The sequence below is a fragment of the Myxocyprinus asiaticus genome, chromosome 29 (genome assembly GCF_019703515.2).
Source record: "Myxocyprinus asiaticus isolate MX2 ecotype Aquarium Trade chromosome 29, UBuf_Myxa_2, whole genome shotgun sequence".
NCBI lineage: Eukaryota > Metazoa > Chordata > Actinopteri > Cypriniformes > Catostomidae > Myxocyprinus > Myxocyprinus asiaticus.
The window spans coordinates 45,381,878-45,398,934 of NC_059372.1; the positions used below are offsets into that span (position 1 = coordinate 45,381,878).

A 17,057-nucleotide genomic window follows, 5' to 3' on the forward strand; every position below is an offset into this window, starting at 1 on the left:
AAACGGCATCGCGTATGGATTTCATTTGGAGCACAATTTTTTCCCTTAAATTAAGGGACGATTCCTTATTTTACAGGATGTTTGGCATATTTTGTTAATTCTTTTTACCTGATACTGCTTCAGTGTAAGGGTGACTCCCTCTCTCTCCACTGACTGTCATAAATTCCCTTAGTCGATGGCAGTGAAAATGGTTGTCAGGGGTGGGGAATGGTAGAATTCAAGTGATAATGCACCAATTACAACAAAGAATCTCCAGTTTCACAAAACAGCATCCAATACAGTTAAAGAGAAACTGATGACAGTAGATTATGGACTTCTGAAGCAGCAAAACAAGTGGGTATACCAAGGTTATGCACAAATATTGATCCTTAGAAGTCATTATACTCAAACAGCACTGGGAAAAAAGTAAGCATACTGCATATACATGCATATGGCCCGACTGCACCACTGCCCTGAAGGTGTCCTGTGGTGTCTGGCGCCAAGACATTAGCAGCAGATCCTTCAAGTCCTGTATGTTTTGAGGTGGAGCCACTGTGGATCGGACTTGTTGGTCCAGCACATCCCACAGATGCTCAATTGGATTGAGATCCTGGGAATATGAAGGCCAGGGCAACACCTTGAACTCTGGGGAATGGGGAATCCATTGCCATGAAGGAGTGTGCATGGTCTGCAACAGTGTTTAGGCACATGTCAAACTGATGTCCACATAAATGGCCAGACCCAGGGATTCCCAGAAGAATATTTCCCAGATCATCACACTCCCTCCACCGGCTTGTTGTCTTCTCACAATGCATCCTGGTGCCATCACTTCCCCAGTTAAACAGCGCACACGTACACGGCCGTCTATGTGATGTAAAAGAAAACAGGACTCATTGGACCAGGCGATCTTCCTCCACTGCTCCAAGGTCCAGTTCCGACGCTCACGTGCCCATTGTAGGCACTTTCGACGGTGGACAGGGGTCATCGGACTACTGTCGGTAGGTACTCACCACTGCTGACCGGGAGCACCCCACAAGCCTTGCTGTTTCAGAGATGCTCTGACTCAGTTGTCTGGAAATAACAATTTGGCACTTGTCAAAGTTGCTCAGGTCTTTACTCATGCCCATTTCTCCTGCATTCAAAATGTTGACTACGAGAACATATTGCTCGCTTCTAATCTACCCAGACCTTGACATGTGGTCTTGTTAGAAGATGATCAATGTTTTTCGCTTCAAAATGAAGCTGATTTTCCAAGGGTGGTGGCGGGAGGTATGGCGCATAAGCTTTTGCTTAACGAAGATTATATTTTATTATTCGTCTCCGACCCCACCAGATCTATGCCTTGCCTCCATAGAATTATTAGTTTTCAGGATACAGAGTCAACTGGTATAAATCCGAAGCTTTGTCTCTGACAGCCTAATGCCCGATAACGGTTTATCAGCCGGGCACCTTCCAGTGACCCAAACAGGGCATTAAGAATTTGGGCGTTTTATTACCAGAAAATTTTTGTGATTTAGTTAGAGTTAATTTTGACCCCTTAATAAAAAGGTTTTCGACGATGTGGGCAGGTGGGCTTCATTACATTTATCTATGATTGGGAAGGTTAATGTTATTAAAATGAATTGTATTCCAAAATTCAACTACCTGCTACAATCTCTCCCTGTAGATGTCCCCCTCTCTTATTTCAAGCAATTTGATAGCATAGCGAAGTCCTTCATTTAGAATGGTAAACGTCCCAGATTACATTTCAATAAGTTACATAGGCCGATTGACAAAGGTGGGCTAGGCCTACCCAAGATTTTGTTTAATTATTATTCATTCAGTCTCAGACATTTGGCTCATTGGTCGCTTCCACCTGAGAGAGCCCATCCCTGGTTTTGTATTGAACAGGAATTTTTTTCACCATTGCAAAGCCTTTCTATCAAACTAACCAGAGACGTTAAGTTGCACCATGTTATCTCACATTTGCATGCGATATGGACAAAAGTGTCCAGAGTGTTTAATTCAGACATTTATTTAAATGTTGCTTCAAGCATATGGCTGAACCCCAAATGATGTATTTATAAGTCCGCTTTCTGCTGCACAGAGTGGATGGTGAGGGAGGTTAATACGCTCGGTGACCTATATGAGAGTGGAGTGTTGAGATCCTTTGAAAATATGATTCAACATTTTAGGAGTCCTAGGTCTCAATTCTTCAGGTACTTACAGCTGCGCCACCTGCTTTGTACTATTTTTGGGAGTAGTATACACCCCCCTAGAGCGGCAGATACTCTGGGAGTGGTGATTGATGCCTCATGACCTTTTCCAAAAGCAGTAGTGTATTACTCCCTGCTAATTCAGAGTTTGGGGGATGGAGCTTCAACTTCTCTCAAGAGATTATGGGAGAGAGATTTAAACTTGGTATTGGAGGAGGGAGTGTGGGCTAGGATTCTAAAAAACATCAAGTCTACATCTAGAGATGCAAGGGTGCGCCTTATGCAATTTAAGATTTTACATTGATTCTATTAGACACCCTCTAGATTGTATTGGCTTGGTCTTAAAGACACACCCACCTGCTGGCGATGCCAATCAGAAGATGGGGATACAACCCATGTTTTTTGGTGGTGTGTTAAGATCCAAGAATTCTGGTTGAGGGTTCAGAGTTTTATATGTGACGTATTGGGCACTCAAATTTAATTTAGCCATAGACTCTGTATTTTAGGTGATGAGGCGGTCATTAATATAGGGGATAAATGCATAAAAAATTGGGTCCTAGCCATCCTTAGGACATGTCCTAAGAAACTTTAAAATGGCAGTTATCAAACCGCTTATTAAGAAGCCACAGCTTGATCCTAGAAAATTGGCTAATTATAGACTGATTTCAAATCTCCCATTTATGTCGAAAATGATAGAAAAGGTCAATCCCAACTTATATACTTTTTAACTACAAATGTTCACTTCCGTACATCTCTGTTAGGGATGATGTAAGCTCATTTGCAAGGTCACGCGTCACGTGGAGGAGGAGTCAGGAAGCGCGTCATTGTTTACAATAGAAACTTGCACAGAGCACAGACCAAGCACCGTTCACAAACCAAAACAATCCAAAACAATTTCAAAACAATATAAAATGAAATAACAAATAATTTCCAAATAATAATAATAAAAAACAATGTAAACGATGACGTGCTTCCTGACTCCTCCTCCACGTGACGCATGACCTTACCAACGAGCTTACGTCATCCCTCTCATGAGCGCATGTCACAGAGATGTACGGAAGCGAACATTTGTAGTTAAAAAGTGTAAGTATTGTTTTGTTTCTCTAAATAATCAATCGTTTGGGTTCAGAAGAAATTTATTTGTCGAATGGAGACGTGTGGATTATTTTGATGCACCCTAAATATGCATTTTGGACCGTCAAAAAATGGAGTACAATCACTTGCATTTTTTAAAGGAGGAGGCCTGAAATGAAATCCTAAAATTCTTAAATTCTGTTTTGATGAAGAAAAAACTCAGATACATCTTAGATGGCCTGAGGGTGAGTAAATTATCAGCAAATTTTCATTTTTGGGTGAACTATTCCTTTAACACTTACTTAGTTTACTAATTTTAAACCATAACCTGCACTGCACATAAATAACTAATATTGGCATTATATTCATGTTGTTTAGCCAGAGGGGAACTGGCCCCCACAGTGAGCCTGGTTTCTCCGCAGGTTATTTTTCTCCATTAACCAACATCTTATGGAGTTTTGTGTTACTTGCTACATTTGTCTTGGCTTGCTCACTGGGGTTCTAAATATAATTATCATTTAATTATTTATTCTTATACACAATTTACACTCATATTTAATCAAACTACACAATGATGACTCTAAGACTTTATAGATATTACAGTTTTCATTTTCTGTTAATGCATGATTATCTGTGAAGCTGCTTTGAAACAATGTGTTGTGAAAAACGCTATACAAATAAAAATGACTTGACTTCACATGAGCTTGACCCAATGGGATGTTCAACTCCTGATATTCTAGAATTTCTGCAGGAATGCTTTGATGCAGGGAAGTCACCCACTACTCTTAGAGGGTTTGTGGTGGCTATTTCTGCAGGTTGAGGAAATAGGTTGAGACTTTCTTCCTATGATGGCAGGTTGCACTGCCTCTGTGGGATTTGGACTTGTTGTTGCTCTTTTTGAACCCCTAGATTCAGTGGACCTGAAGTGGCTGTCCATGAAGACTGCATTTCTACTAGCTATCACTTCAGCTAAGAGGATTAGTGAGTTTCATGCCTTGTCAGTGCATGCAGAATGCTGCAGATTCCTACTGGATGATGTAGGAGTTATAATTCCACCTAATCCTGCCTTTTTGCCAAAGGTCTTGACCCCTTTCCATTTGAATCATGTAATTGAACTGCGTTCCTTCTCTGCTTCCCTTGGGGTGGGTCAGAATAAGGGGGTATCACCCATGCTATGCCCTATGAGAGAACTGCATACCTACATCAGGCACATAATGAAGATCAGAAGCACAGATCAATTGTTTGTCTGCTTTAAGACCGAGAAGCTTGGCCAACCTCTGTCAAAGGCCAGACATTCTCATTCTGATTGACACCATATGTCAGGTTTATGAGGATGCTGGTTTGTGTACTTCCTCTCACCTTCACGTACACTCTACCCGCAGTGTTTCCACCTCATAGATCCTGTTCAGGACGGCACCCTTAAGTGATATTTGTGCTGCAGCATCTTGGGGTGTTCCATCTACCTTTACTAGATATTACTGAGTAAATGTAGCAGCTGGCACATCCTTTTCTGAGACTGTGCTGGGACTGCCTCAGGAGTGATGTATTTACCTTTTAGTAGCCAGTGCAACTGGTGGCCAGTGCATAGCTGGACAAGAGGTGGGTTACCATGGCAGTGTCTGGTGCATGGTTCCTTTTGTAACAAATATGGTGTGTTGCCTTTTCTGTTTGATTGGAACAGTAAAATTTTAGATTGTTCATCAGTGGCTTGTTCTGCCTTCTGGCCTATAAATAGTTTGTTGTGTCCACACAATCTTATGCTGGTGTACGCCCTATTTACGGTTATTCACCTTCTCTTCTCGACGTGTCTTACAGCTTATCCCATATGTATGTATTCTGGTGGAGAGACAGTCTCGATACTATAGAGAACATAGGGTTCCATTTTAACCTTGGTTCTCTGAGTGAGAGACTATCTCTCCACCTGGCTGTCGCTCAGATACGTGTTTATTTAGAGGAAGAAATGAGCAATGATTATAACTTTTATAGCCAGGTGTGTATGATATGCGCATGAGCTATTAATTAGTGTCTTACAGAGAGTCCACGTCACATGCCACGGGTGCTGTTCTAGTCCCATATGTATGTATTCTGGTGGAGAGATAGTCTCTCACTCAGAGAACCAAGGTTACAATGGAACCCTATGTTTTGGATCATCAGTGTACATTGTATTCCAGAACGAGAGAGTCAGTTTTATTGGAGCTGTGTGTGTCTGTCCATCCATAAACAAAAGAGAACAAACTTTGGATGAAGAGAGTAAAATACAGTAATGGTCTGGGCTGTGATAATGTTTATTGAGAGAAAGCACTCATCACAAGAGACATGATGAACAGGGACTGAGATCGCTTCAATCTACATGAAAACATAATGGACAGAGTACATCAATAATAGTCCTGATGAATAAATGAGTGTGCCAATGAGATGTGGGATTCATCAGAAAACATCGCTACATAACACTCAACACTTCTCCCTATTACAGGAAATTATTTTAGGTTCAGTCATGACATTTTACATGGTGCAAGCTGACAGGTCCTTTGACATGTAGGGTTTGTTCCAAAATGTAGTGGGCTGCCTCACTGTCTCCTGCCTTCATACGTAGGTTGCTGTCTTCTATGGCAGCAACCTGACTGAAGCCGCAAATAAAGACAAGCTGAGAGATACAAACAGAGAAGGGTCCCAGTGCTGGTATACTAAATATCAGAACTCTTGGAACAAATCTGCTATAGGCATGAGGAGGCAGGTCAAGGTACTGCATGTGGTGCACTTGAACATTTAGAACTTTTCGATGGAAAATAAATTTTGGATTACTCAGGAAAAACTGGATACATAAAAACATTTTTTTACATTCCTTTTGGCTCTTTTAGAGGGTCCGGAACCAGAAGTCCCCCAGCTACCCACCCCTTTTCGAACACTGCACTTGTTTAGGAAAAGATACAAGTGAGTATATGGTAGCCTATGTTATATAGCATTATAAATTACAAATACAAAAGTGCAACATTATTTGGTCATCTGATTGGTCTGATCTCTATCATGATATTTTAATCAGTCCTCTGAGGTATGACTGAGGGTCTGACTTACATCAGGAATGCAGTAACTGTGCTTGCTCTTTTAGCCCGGCTCCCAGAGGACAGATATACATGTGAGTTGTAATACACTGCCTGGCAAAAAAAATAAATAAATAAATAAACTGCTGTTTGGATTTAAATACGCAGATACTTAAAAGCCTATGATTGGATCATTATTCTGTCATTAATATGTTTCAGCTGGCAACAGTTCTTTTTACCCTAACTGATGCAGTGTGTAACCTCTCATTTCTTAAACCATGTCAGAAGACATATCCTGTGGTCATGGAAAATGTTTTACTGTGTTTCAGAAGGGGCAAATTATTGGCCTGCATCAAGCAAAGAAAACATCCTGGTTACTTTCGTAACCTCCGTTCCCTGCTGGAGGGAACGAGACATTGTGTCGATGTAGTGACACTAGGGGTCACTTTTGGGAGCCCCAAACACCTCTGCTTTTTTTAAAAAAGGCCAATGAGAACTGGCGAGTGGAATTTGCAAGCCACTCCCCCGGACATACGGGTATAAAAGGAGCTGGTGTGCAACCACTCATTCAGGTTTTGTGCTGAGGAGCCGAGACCAGGTCCCGGCCATTTCAGCAGGTAGTTCAGCGTTGTGGCAAGAGGGACACAATGTCTCATTCCCTCCATCGGGGAACAGAGGTTACGAAAGTAACCAGGACAATCCCTATCTGTCACTCTCTCAACGTTGTGTCGATGTAGTGACACTAGGGGTCCCTATACAAAACGCCACAACTATCTGAACTGTTACGTGAACTGGTGGTGTGTGACGGGCAGACCGCTGTGTGCCTCATAGCCAGCACACCTGGCCGTCACATAACCTCCCCCAACGCTCTTATGAGCATCGAACGGTCCATCAGGAACAAGTCGACTGCCCAACTATAGGGACAGGCTAGCCTAGCCAAGGCCTCTTTCCCTCTTCTCCCCAAAAAGAGTGGAATTTTTTAACTGACTGGGAGCCTGAAGTGTCTGCATGGGGGGGGTGTTCCTCCCAAGGGGAAGACACTGCGGAGACCACACCCTGCCCAAAAAGGGGGGTATTTTGAGTGGAATACGTCACATGGTCTTACCGAGTCTTATCGGAAGTATGTCATGTGGAGAGGTCCCATGGTAGGTCCTACCCGAAGGGGGAGGAGTTTCTACAGAGCATGGCGACCGGGGCAGAGGGGTCTCTGCCCAAGGAAGACACAGTTTGCCAACAGGGAAATGATTTTGCGGAAGATATCACATGGGGTCGCCTTCGGGGAACCAGCACATGTGGAGCACCTACCTCAGTACAGGGGCTCATTAGCACACGTACTTGGCCGGTCAGTGAGTTTCTCCGCAAACTCAACTGCCAGAGGGCTAAGAAGGAAAGTCATCCAGGGATCACAGTCTGTGAACACGACTGGGGGTCAAGAGTGCACGTCTTCACCTCAAGGGAGGGGAAAGGTGCTATGCGCAAGCGGTACACCCGGCCAGCTGTGAGGCATGAGCAAGAACTTACTTGCTCATGTCTGCCCATACACGGGATGAGACCGACTCAACCCGGAGATTGTAGAACCTTGCAAAGGTGTTGGGTGCTGCCCAGCCCGCTGCTCTGCAGATGTCTGCCAAAGAGGAACCACTGGCCAGGGCCCAGGAGGCCGCCACACTCCCGGTAGAGTGGGCTCGTAACCCTGCAGGGGGTGGCACGTCCTGAGCCTGATATGCCATCGCGATGGCGTCAATGACCCAGTGGGCAATCCTCTGTTTGGCTCACTGGGGGAAATGCATATTTGCATAGTCCAGGGGGCCAGCTGTGTGCCAGCGCATCTATACCGAGGGGTGCCTCGGTCAGGGCATACCGAAGTGGGCAGTGGGAGGATTCCCGGGAAGCAAACAGGTCTACCTGTGCTCGACCGCATCAACTCCAATCCAACACGTGCTTGCCCTGGACCAACGGCTGGAACCTCCACGGGGCGAGCATTACTGCCAACAACTCTAGGCAGTTGATGTGCCAATGCAGCCTCGGGCCAGTCCAGGAGCCAGCGGCTGTGTGCCCGTTGCATACGGCACCCCAGCCTGTCTTGGAGGCATCTGTTGTAACCACGACACACCTGGAGACCTGCTCTAGGGGAACCCCTGCCCTTAGAAATGCAAGGTCGGTCCAAGGACTGAAGAGGCGGCGACAGATCAGTGTGATGGCCACGCGATGTGTTCCATGGCGCCATGCCCATCTTGGGACTCGAGTCTGAAGCCATTGCTGAAGCGGTCTCATATGCATCAACCCGAGTGGTGTGGCCGCCGCTGAGGATGCCATATGCCCCAGGAGCCTCTGAAAAAGTTTCGGTGGAACCACTGTCCTCCGTCTGAATGCCTGACAGTTCAGCACCGACTGCGCACGCTCGTTCGTGAGGCGCACTGTCATCGAGACTGAGTCCAACTCCAAACTGCTCTTTTCCCATTTGGCCCGAAGCCTCAGTCGGCTGAGGTGCCAGAGCACAAGGTCCCTGTGTGCACACAGCAACACTCGAGAGTGAGCTAGGATTAGCCAGTTGAGGATGCGGATGCCCACTTCCCTTAGCGGGGCAAGGTCTGCCTCTGTGACCTTCGTGAAGACACGAGGGGACAAAGACAGGCAGAAGGGGAGGACCTTGTACTGGTATGCCAGGCCTTCGAAGGCAAACCGCAGGAAGGGTCTGTGTCAAGGTAAGACCGAGACATGGAAGTACGCGTCCATCAGGTCTACCGCCGTGAACCAATCTTGATGTCGGACGCTCGCTAGAATACGTTTTTGAGTCAGCATCTTGAACGGGAGTCTGTGCAAAGCCCGGTTCAGTACTCGCAGGTCCAGGATTGGTCGCAACCCACTGCCTTTCTTCGTTGCGATGAAGTAAGGGCTGTAGAACCCTTTCTTCATCTCGGCTGGAGGGACAGGCTCTATCATGCCCTTGCGCAGAAGGGGAGCGATCGCCGCACGCAATGTAGCGGTGTTCTCACCCTTCACCGAGGTGAAGCGGACACCGCTGAATCTGGGCGGGCGCCTGGCGAACTGAATCGCGTAGCCAAGTTGAACGGTCCGTGTCAGCCATCGCTATGGGTTGGAAAGCGCGAGCCACACATCGAAGCACTTACTTGGCTCCTGCCACCCACCATAAGATTGGCTGAGGAGGTGGGAGGAGGAATCTCGTCCCCGTAGTCCACCAGAACCAATCCCGTGTGTTTGTGCCACAGCTGGGTGCACAGGGGTGGGGGGTCCACCACTGGAGCACCATACCTGCCAAAATGGGACGGTGGATGCTGGTTGTGACAACGGCCGTGCGCACAGGACATGTGACCTAGGAGACGAGGAAACCATTCTTTTGTCAGGCTTTTGGGTGCCACAGCCTCCTGGGCATGCGGCAATAAAAGATTCTCCTCCTGGCCCTCCACCGGGGGATGGAGTGGTCTGTCGACCAGCTCCAGAGAAGCGGTTCTCCTCTCCCCGGGGTCGCCTGTCTCGGGGGGGCTTTGAAACCTTCCTCAGGTTCTTAGCGGCTGGCCTCGAGACGGGTGGCGTCTGCTTCCTGCGGAGGGCTCCACGCCAGAGCCGGGCCACGGGGGTGGGCTGCGGCGGAGCCGGTGTTGTTGCTGCAAGAGGACACCCTTGGTGACGAGCAGACAGGGTGTGGGGTCTTAAGCCGCGCCAGGGCAGGATATGTTGTAAGGCCTCCGTCTGCTTCTTCACCGCCGAGAACTGCTGGGCAAAGTCCTCAACAGCGTCGCCAAACAGACCAACCTGGGAAATAGGGGCGTCAAGGAACCGTGCCTTGTCCGCCTCTCCCATCTCGACCAAGTTGAGCCAAAGGTGGTGCTCCTGAACCACCAGGGTGGACATTGCCTGCCCGAGAGACCACACCGTGACCTTTGTCGCCGGAGAGCAAGGTTGGTCACCGAGTGCAGTTCCTGCATCAATCCCAGGTCAGAACTAGCCTCGTGCAGTTCTTTTAGTGCCTTGGCTTGGTGTTCTTGCAGGAGAGCCATGGCGTGCAGGGCGGAGGAGGCTTGTCCAGCGGCACCGCAGGCCACAGTCGTCAGGGATGACATAAACCTACAGGCCCTGGACGGGAGCTTCGGGCACCTGCGCCAGGTGGCGGTGCTCTGCAGACACAAGTGCACCGCAAGCGCCTTATCCACCTGGGGGATCACAGAATACCCCCTGGCCGCTCCACCATCGAGGGTAGTGAGAGCGGGGGAGCTGAAAGACTGGGACCAGGCAGTAAAAGGTTCCATTGATGTTCCCAAATCGCCACCAGTGCTAACCGATGCGGCCTCAAACCCGTAGGTAGAAGGACCGGTGCGGAAGCAAGCTGTGACCGCAACGTTGCCATGGTCATGTTCTCGCAATGAGGACATGACTCATCCACAAACGATTTCTCCGCGTGGGCAGTGCCCAGACACGTAAGACAGCGATCGTGGCCGTCAGAAGCAGAGAGATAAGGATCGCAACCAGGAATAACACACAAACGGAAAGACATCTTTAAAAAGACGTTCCGTGTGTGCCGCTCTTTTTGTGAATGAAAATATACTCTTTTAGAATATACTCTCTTATTTTCGCTCTGCCGAAGCGCCCAGGTGCGTTCTCTGCACTCCAAGGGTGCAGAGGGGGAGAAGCCGCTGAAATGCACCGTAAATCCAGCAGTTTTGAGGTGTGTCTTTGGAGGGAATTGAATTCAGTGCACTGGACAGCTCGGCTCCGAAGAGAAAATCTGAATGAGTGGTTGCATACCAGCTCCTTTTATACCCGTATGTCCGGGGGAGTGGCATGCAAATTCCACTCGCCAATTCTCATTGGCCTTTTAGAAAAGCAGAGGTGTTTGGGGCTCCCAAGAGTGACCCCTAGTGTCACTACACTGAAAAACGTCGAGTGAGTGACAGATAGGGAACAACTAACAACTGGATTTCTAAAATTGCTGGAACTGCACTAAGAACTGTCCAATGCATTATTAAAACCTGGAAGAATAGTGGTGAACTGTCAGCTTCGCGGAAGAAATATGGTCAGAAAAAAATCTTGAATGATCGTGATCATAGATCTCTAAAACTATTGGTGAATTCACATCGTACAAAATAGACAGTAGAACTCACGTCTATGTTTAATAGTGTAAGTAAGGGCATTTCCTTATGCACAATATGACGAGAACTTACAGAATTGGGACTAAACAGCAGTGTTGCCACAAGAAAGCCACTTGTTAGTGAGGCTAATTGGAAAAAACTACTTCAGTTTGCTAGGGAGCATAAAGATTGGACTGTGGAGCAATGGGAAAAGGTCATGTAGTCTGATGAGTCCAGATTTATCCTATTCTAAAGCGATAGGCGTGTCAGGGTAAGAAGTGAAGTGCATGAAGCAATTCACCCGTTATGCATAGTACCCACTGTACAAGCCTCTGGATTGGGGTTGCCTCAATTGGTCAGGTCTAGGCTCAGCAATGTTATGCGGCAATAAAATGCAGTCAGCTGACCTGAATGTACTGAATGACCAGGTTATCCTGTCAATGTATTTTTTCTTCTCTGACGGCACGGGCATAATCCAGGACAACAATGCCAATATTCATCAGGCTCAAATTGTGAAAGAGTGGTTCAGGGAGCATGAGGAATCATTTTTACACATGAATTGGCCACCTCAGAGTCCTGAATTTAACCCCATTGAAAGTCTTTAGGATGTGCTGGAGAAGACTTCACAGTGGTTCGGCACTCCAGTCATCAATACAAGATCTCGTCCAAAAATTAATGCAACTCTGCATGGAAATAAATGTTGTGACATTGCATAAGGTTGTCGAACAATGCCAAAGAATGAACCTTTTGTACCCTTTTACCTAAAAATATTCTGAGTCTGCAGGCCCTAAAAGCATGTACGTACGAGCTTTGGTTTATCTGTAGGTCTCGATGACATTTGACTTTAAGAAGATAAAGTCTCTTCTCTTAAAATGCAGCCTTTTCTTCCTTTTCTTTGTATTTCTCAATCTCTCCTATAGCATTTATCTAAATCGATTACAGGAATTGTTGGAGTGATTGGAGCCAGGTGACTGGATGTTACTCAGTCTCCTTCTGGCACCAGAAGGGTCCTGTTGGATTTATGATTACCTTTGACCCTTATCTGCTGACCAACTGAGACTGTGGTTACAGCTAATTAGTGTTATGTTTCTAAATAACATATTTTGCATAGATCAACAGTTCACTATGTTTGGATAGTTTTCGTAAATATCTGTATGGTTAACCTATCAGAAGCCTGTAAGCTTATAAAGATGACATCAACTCACAATTATAGTTGCATTTGCCTATAATTGTTAGCCATTTTACAAGTTAGTTCGAGGTTAGATTCTCAACTCAATTTCTAATTCTGTCTTTTGCCTTTGACAATGTGGAGAAATTTGTCTTTAGTAAACTCTGTCTCAACTGATTGAAACTCAGCTTTGACTCCTGGTCTTCATTGTTCATACTGGTCTCTCTAATGGGTATAACTGTATTACCTTACAGATATCTGCCACAGGAAGTGTGTGATGGAACAGAAATGCCAGACTCAATGTTCAGACCAGCAGATGTAAGGAGATATTCATTTAGCTGCTGGTCTGAACATTGAGTCTGTCATTTCTATTCCTCTTAGAGACAAGCTGAAAACAATTAAGTATTTCCTAATGCCTGTAATCAAATAATCTTTCCCCATTGATGTGTTTGTTTGTTTATTTATGATAATACTCATTTAATGACCTCATCACACACTTGAGCACAGCATAGTTAGCAAATGACCACAACATAACAACAGATCTATGTGCTTTAATAAATGCACTAGCAAACATTTGCACACTCCCAAATATCCATATTGATTTGTATTTTACTAAACTGTTTATTGGAGCTCTGTATTTCCTGTATATGAAAGGGTTTAAGTTCATGTTCAATGTTTCTCCATCATTTACTGATAAATGAGATTATCTCTATGGGTTTGTGTTGTTATGGGGTTGTCCCCTTAAAAGGTTCTAGCAATTTCAGTTTTTAATAGTCTTCAGGGGGTTCATAAAATTCATAAGTATACATGTACATACGTGACCAGGTTTACGTGTTAGATACTGTCAATACGTTGATGTATGTTTTGAGCGTCTGTCCAAATGTACAAAAATGTATGTACACTTTACGAATGAAAACCTATGAATGCAAATGAGCCTTGTTCATTAAAGGGATAGTTCACCCACCATTTACTCACCCTCATGCCATACAAGTATAAATTTCTTTCTTCTGCTGAAAACAAACAAAGATTTTTAGAAGAATATCTCAGCTCTGTAGGTTCATACAATACAAGTGAATGGTGACCGGAATTTAAAGGTCCAAAAAGCACACAAAGGCAACATAAACGTAATCCATAATACTCCAGTTTTTATCGGATTCTCACCCACACCTGTCATATCATTTCTGAAGATATGGATTTAACCACTGGAGTCATATGCATTACTTTTATGCTGCCTTTATTTGATTTTGGACCTTTACAGTACGTGTCCACTGGAGCGTTTTGACCGAAGCTGAGAAAGCGTTTTCAATTCATCCTATGGACGCCGAGCGCCATGTTTGTGAGGTGGACTGTGGGATTGACAGCGGCACAGAGCAAGCTGTTCCCTAGCATTGTAAACTGCAATGAGTGGATTTCTATCACGCCAGTGGAAACGCAGTTTTAAAGTTCGGCCACCATTCACTTGCATTGCATAGACCTACAGAGCTGAGATATTCTTCTAAAAATCTTCGTTTGTGTTCTGCAGAAGAAAGAAAGTCATACACATCTGGGATGGGATGAGAGTGAGTTTCATTGACACCTAGCGGCTTGGATGCAGCATCATTCAAAATCAATAGTTTTTAGTTTCAGATGCCATTTTAGAAATTCACCATTCACAGTCAGCCATGAAAGTGTCCAATATCAGGCAGTTACAGAGATTAAGCCAGTAGTATTTGGCTGGTCATGTGATTCTAACATGGCAGTCCCCATGTGCGGACCCTCTCCATGTAGAATAAAACAGCTTTTATAAGGTTAATTATATGACTGGAGTCTTTATCTCATGTAATTGATCATGATCTTATACCCATGTTTCAAAATTACCACTGATTTCTTTAGGAGGAAAATGTTTTCCCTTTAATTGTTCCATTATATGAATTCAGTAAATCAGTAATGCAGAAATCTTGGTTTGAAACTCTGTTCTTTTGCATTGAATCTGTTCTAGATTTTACATTTACAATCTATTCTATGAACTGTTCCACTCCTTTCTCCTCATATTTTTGTATCTGTTGTCCAGCATTACGTTTAGCCAGAAAATATCCAGTATTTCAGATGCCTACATGCAAGCTTGCTTTTAAATCTAACAAACACAAACAGACATAAACAGACAAGACTCTGTCTGACACACAAACACACACAAATGCTACTGTAGAAGATTTAATTTGTCTAAAAAGTTTGTTGGCTTGTTTTTTGTCTGTGTCTTGCAGCCCAGTAAATGTGATGAAGTGCAGTTTCGGTTATGTTAATGCACTCTGTTTATACAGCACTGCAGTGGCCAGGAAAGTTGCTTATATAGGTGTCAATCACCAGTTATCTGAGATGGTAGCAGGCACAGCATAAACGTTTCCAACAAAACTTTCTCTTAAATTGCATTAATAGATATGAAAGAGTAGCGCTTCCTGGATTAAAGGGGCACTCAGTCATTTTTTCCTCATTAAAAACATTTTCCTCCTAAAGAAATCAGTGGTAATTTTGAAACATGGGTATAAGATCATGATCAATTACATGAGATAAAGACTCCAGTCATATAATTAACCTTATAAAAGCTGTTTTATTCTACATGGAGAGGGTCCGCACATGGGGACTGCCATGTTAGAATCACATGACCAGCCAAATACTACTGGCTTAATCTCTGTAACTGCCTGATATTGGACACTTTCATGGCTGACTGTGAATGGTGAATTTCTAAAATGGCATCTGAAACTAAAAACTATTGATTTTGAATGATGCTGCATCCAAGCCGCTAGGTGTCAATGTAAGTCCAAGATGACACAAACACAAAAGTTACTGAGTGAACCTTTAATATCTACTTAAGAGTTAATGTTTACATCAGACTACTTGTTACTTGTTAATTAATAGCAGAGTAGTTACACACACACAAAAACAAGAATTATATGGTATTTTATTGTATAACAATGAAATGACCCATTGTTATGATAATTATAATTCACTAATTAGAATAATTATAGAATATGTGGTTGGTGTGCTCCTGATGCATTCATCTCAGCATCAGATTCCTCCTTTCAGCATCAGATCACTCCTCACCACATTAGATTACTCCCATCACATCATATCACTCCTCTTTGCATCAGATTATTCCTCTCAACATCAAATACCTCCTGAGAGCATCTGATCACTCCTCACAGCATCAAATCACTCCTGTCAGCATCAGATGACTCTTCTCAGCATCCAATCACACCTAACAACACCAGATCACTCCTCTAAGCATCGGATTACTCTCAGTAACAGATCAATCCTCACATCACACGTCTCACAACATTAGATCACTCCTCACATCAATCAAAACATTAAATCACTCTCTGCATCAGAGTGAGCAAGAGGCACACATAGATAGATGGAGACAGCTAGTAAGCGGAGAGCATTGCTCAAAGTACCGGGGTAAGTCTGAGTCAGAGATTTGTTTAATCATATATATGTTCTGAAGTCTACAGTCTCCACATACTCTCTAAGTCAATACTTTGTTCTGCTAAGGTGATGGCGTTTCTGAATCTGTGTTCAGATATCTCTGAAGGAGAGGACACAAATGACAATGAGTTCCATAAAGTTCTGTAGAATTTGAGTGTGTTTGTTTCTGCTATGTCTGCTATAACAGACCAATCTCTTTACCTAAGAGATAGGTTTGATATTTAATCATATATATGTTCTGAAATCAGTAAGATTTCAGCATACCACACTGCATCTGTTTAAAACAATGAATAAACAAGGCTTTTCACAAATTATCCTCCAGAATATAATGCAACAGAAAGACTGCTCAGGTGTCTCAAATATTTAAAATTGTGCTATCCAAACACAATAATAGACTTGGACCCTGCAATGATGTGATTTAAAATAAAAATGTATGCTCTTGAAATTTTCACAATATTTCCAATATTAATTCTTAATCTATGGAGCCCCATCACATGTGAATACACACAAGGCCAAGGTGTGTTCAAGCTGTATTTGGTACCTGATAACTAAGATATCTCCATCACACACATTCACATGCGCACACACCCAAACACACACTTCTGTTGTCTTACAATCTGTGACATGATTAAGGGTGCTCAGCAGATATTACCTTTGCAGGTAGTGTGAAGGTTTAGGGTAGAACACAGTCTCCAATCTTTCGGTACGGTGACACGCCTTACTCTGTCTTTCTCTCTGTTCATCCCACCCAATGGGTGAACCCTTGACGGATGCTGCAGTGAAGGAAAAACACACCCTTTCTGCCTTTCTCCAGCAATCTGCTCCTCCTCCCTCTCTCTTTCTCCATTTGCCCTCCCTCTCGCCTCTGATTGGAAGCTGAGCACATGTGACATCATCTCTTTCTCTGTTATTTCTGTACCACCCAGCCCCTTCCTTTCTCACAATGGAAAGGTTTTTGCTTTTCTTTTTACAGTATATATCTGTACCCCTCACAGCACTCATACAGAAATAGATTTAGCCCTCCACAGTACAAATTCTTTTTCTAGAGCTAATTTCT

The 17,057-nt window shown here is 44.2% G+C and overlaps 1 protein-coding gene across 1 annotated transcript in view; it reads right to left on the minus strand.

The window, feature by feature from the left end:
- The window catches only part of LOC127419663 (neural cell adhesion molecule L1.1-like), a 165,426-nt gene extending 148,635 nt beyond the window's left edge, over positions 1-16,791 (minus strand). The window contains exon 1 of the mRNA XM_051661231.1: positions 16,653-16,791. The gene's annotated coding sequence lies outside the window, so the exon portion shown is untranslated. The remainder of the gene's footprint in view (positions 1-16,652) is intronic.
- Between the last annotated feature and the right edge of the window lie 266 nt (positions 16,792-17,057).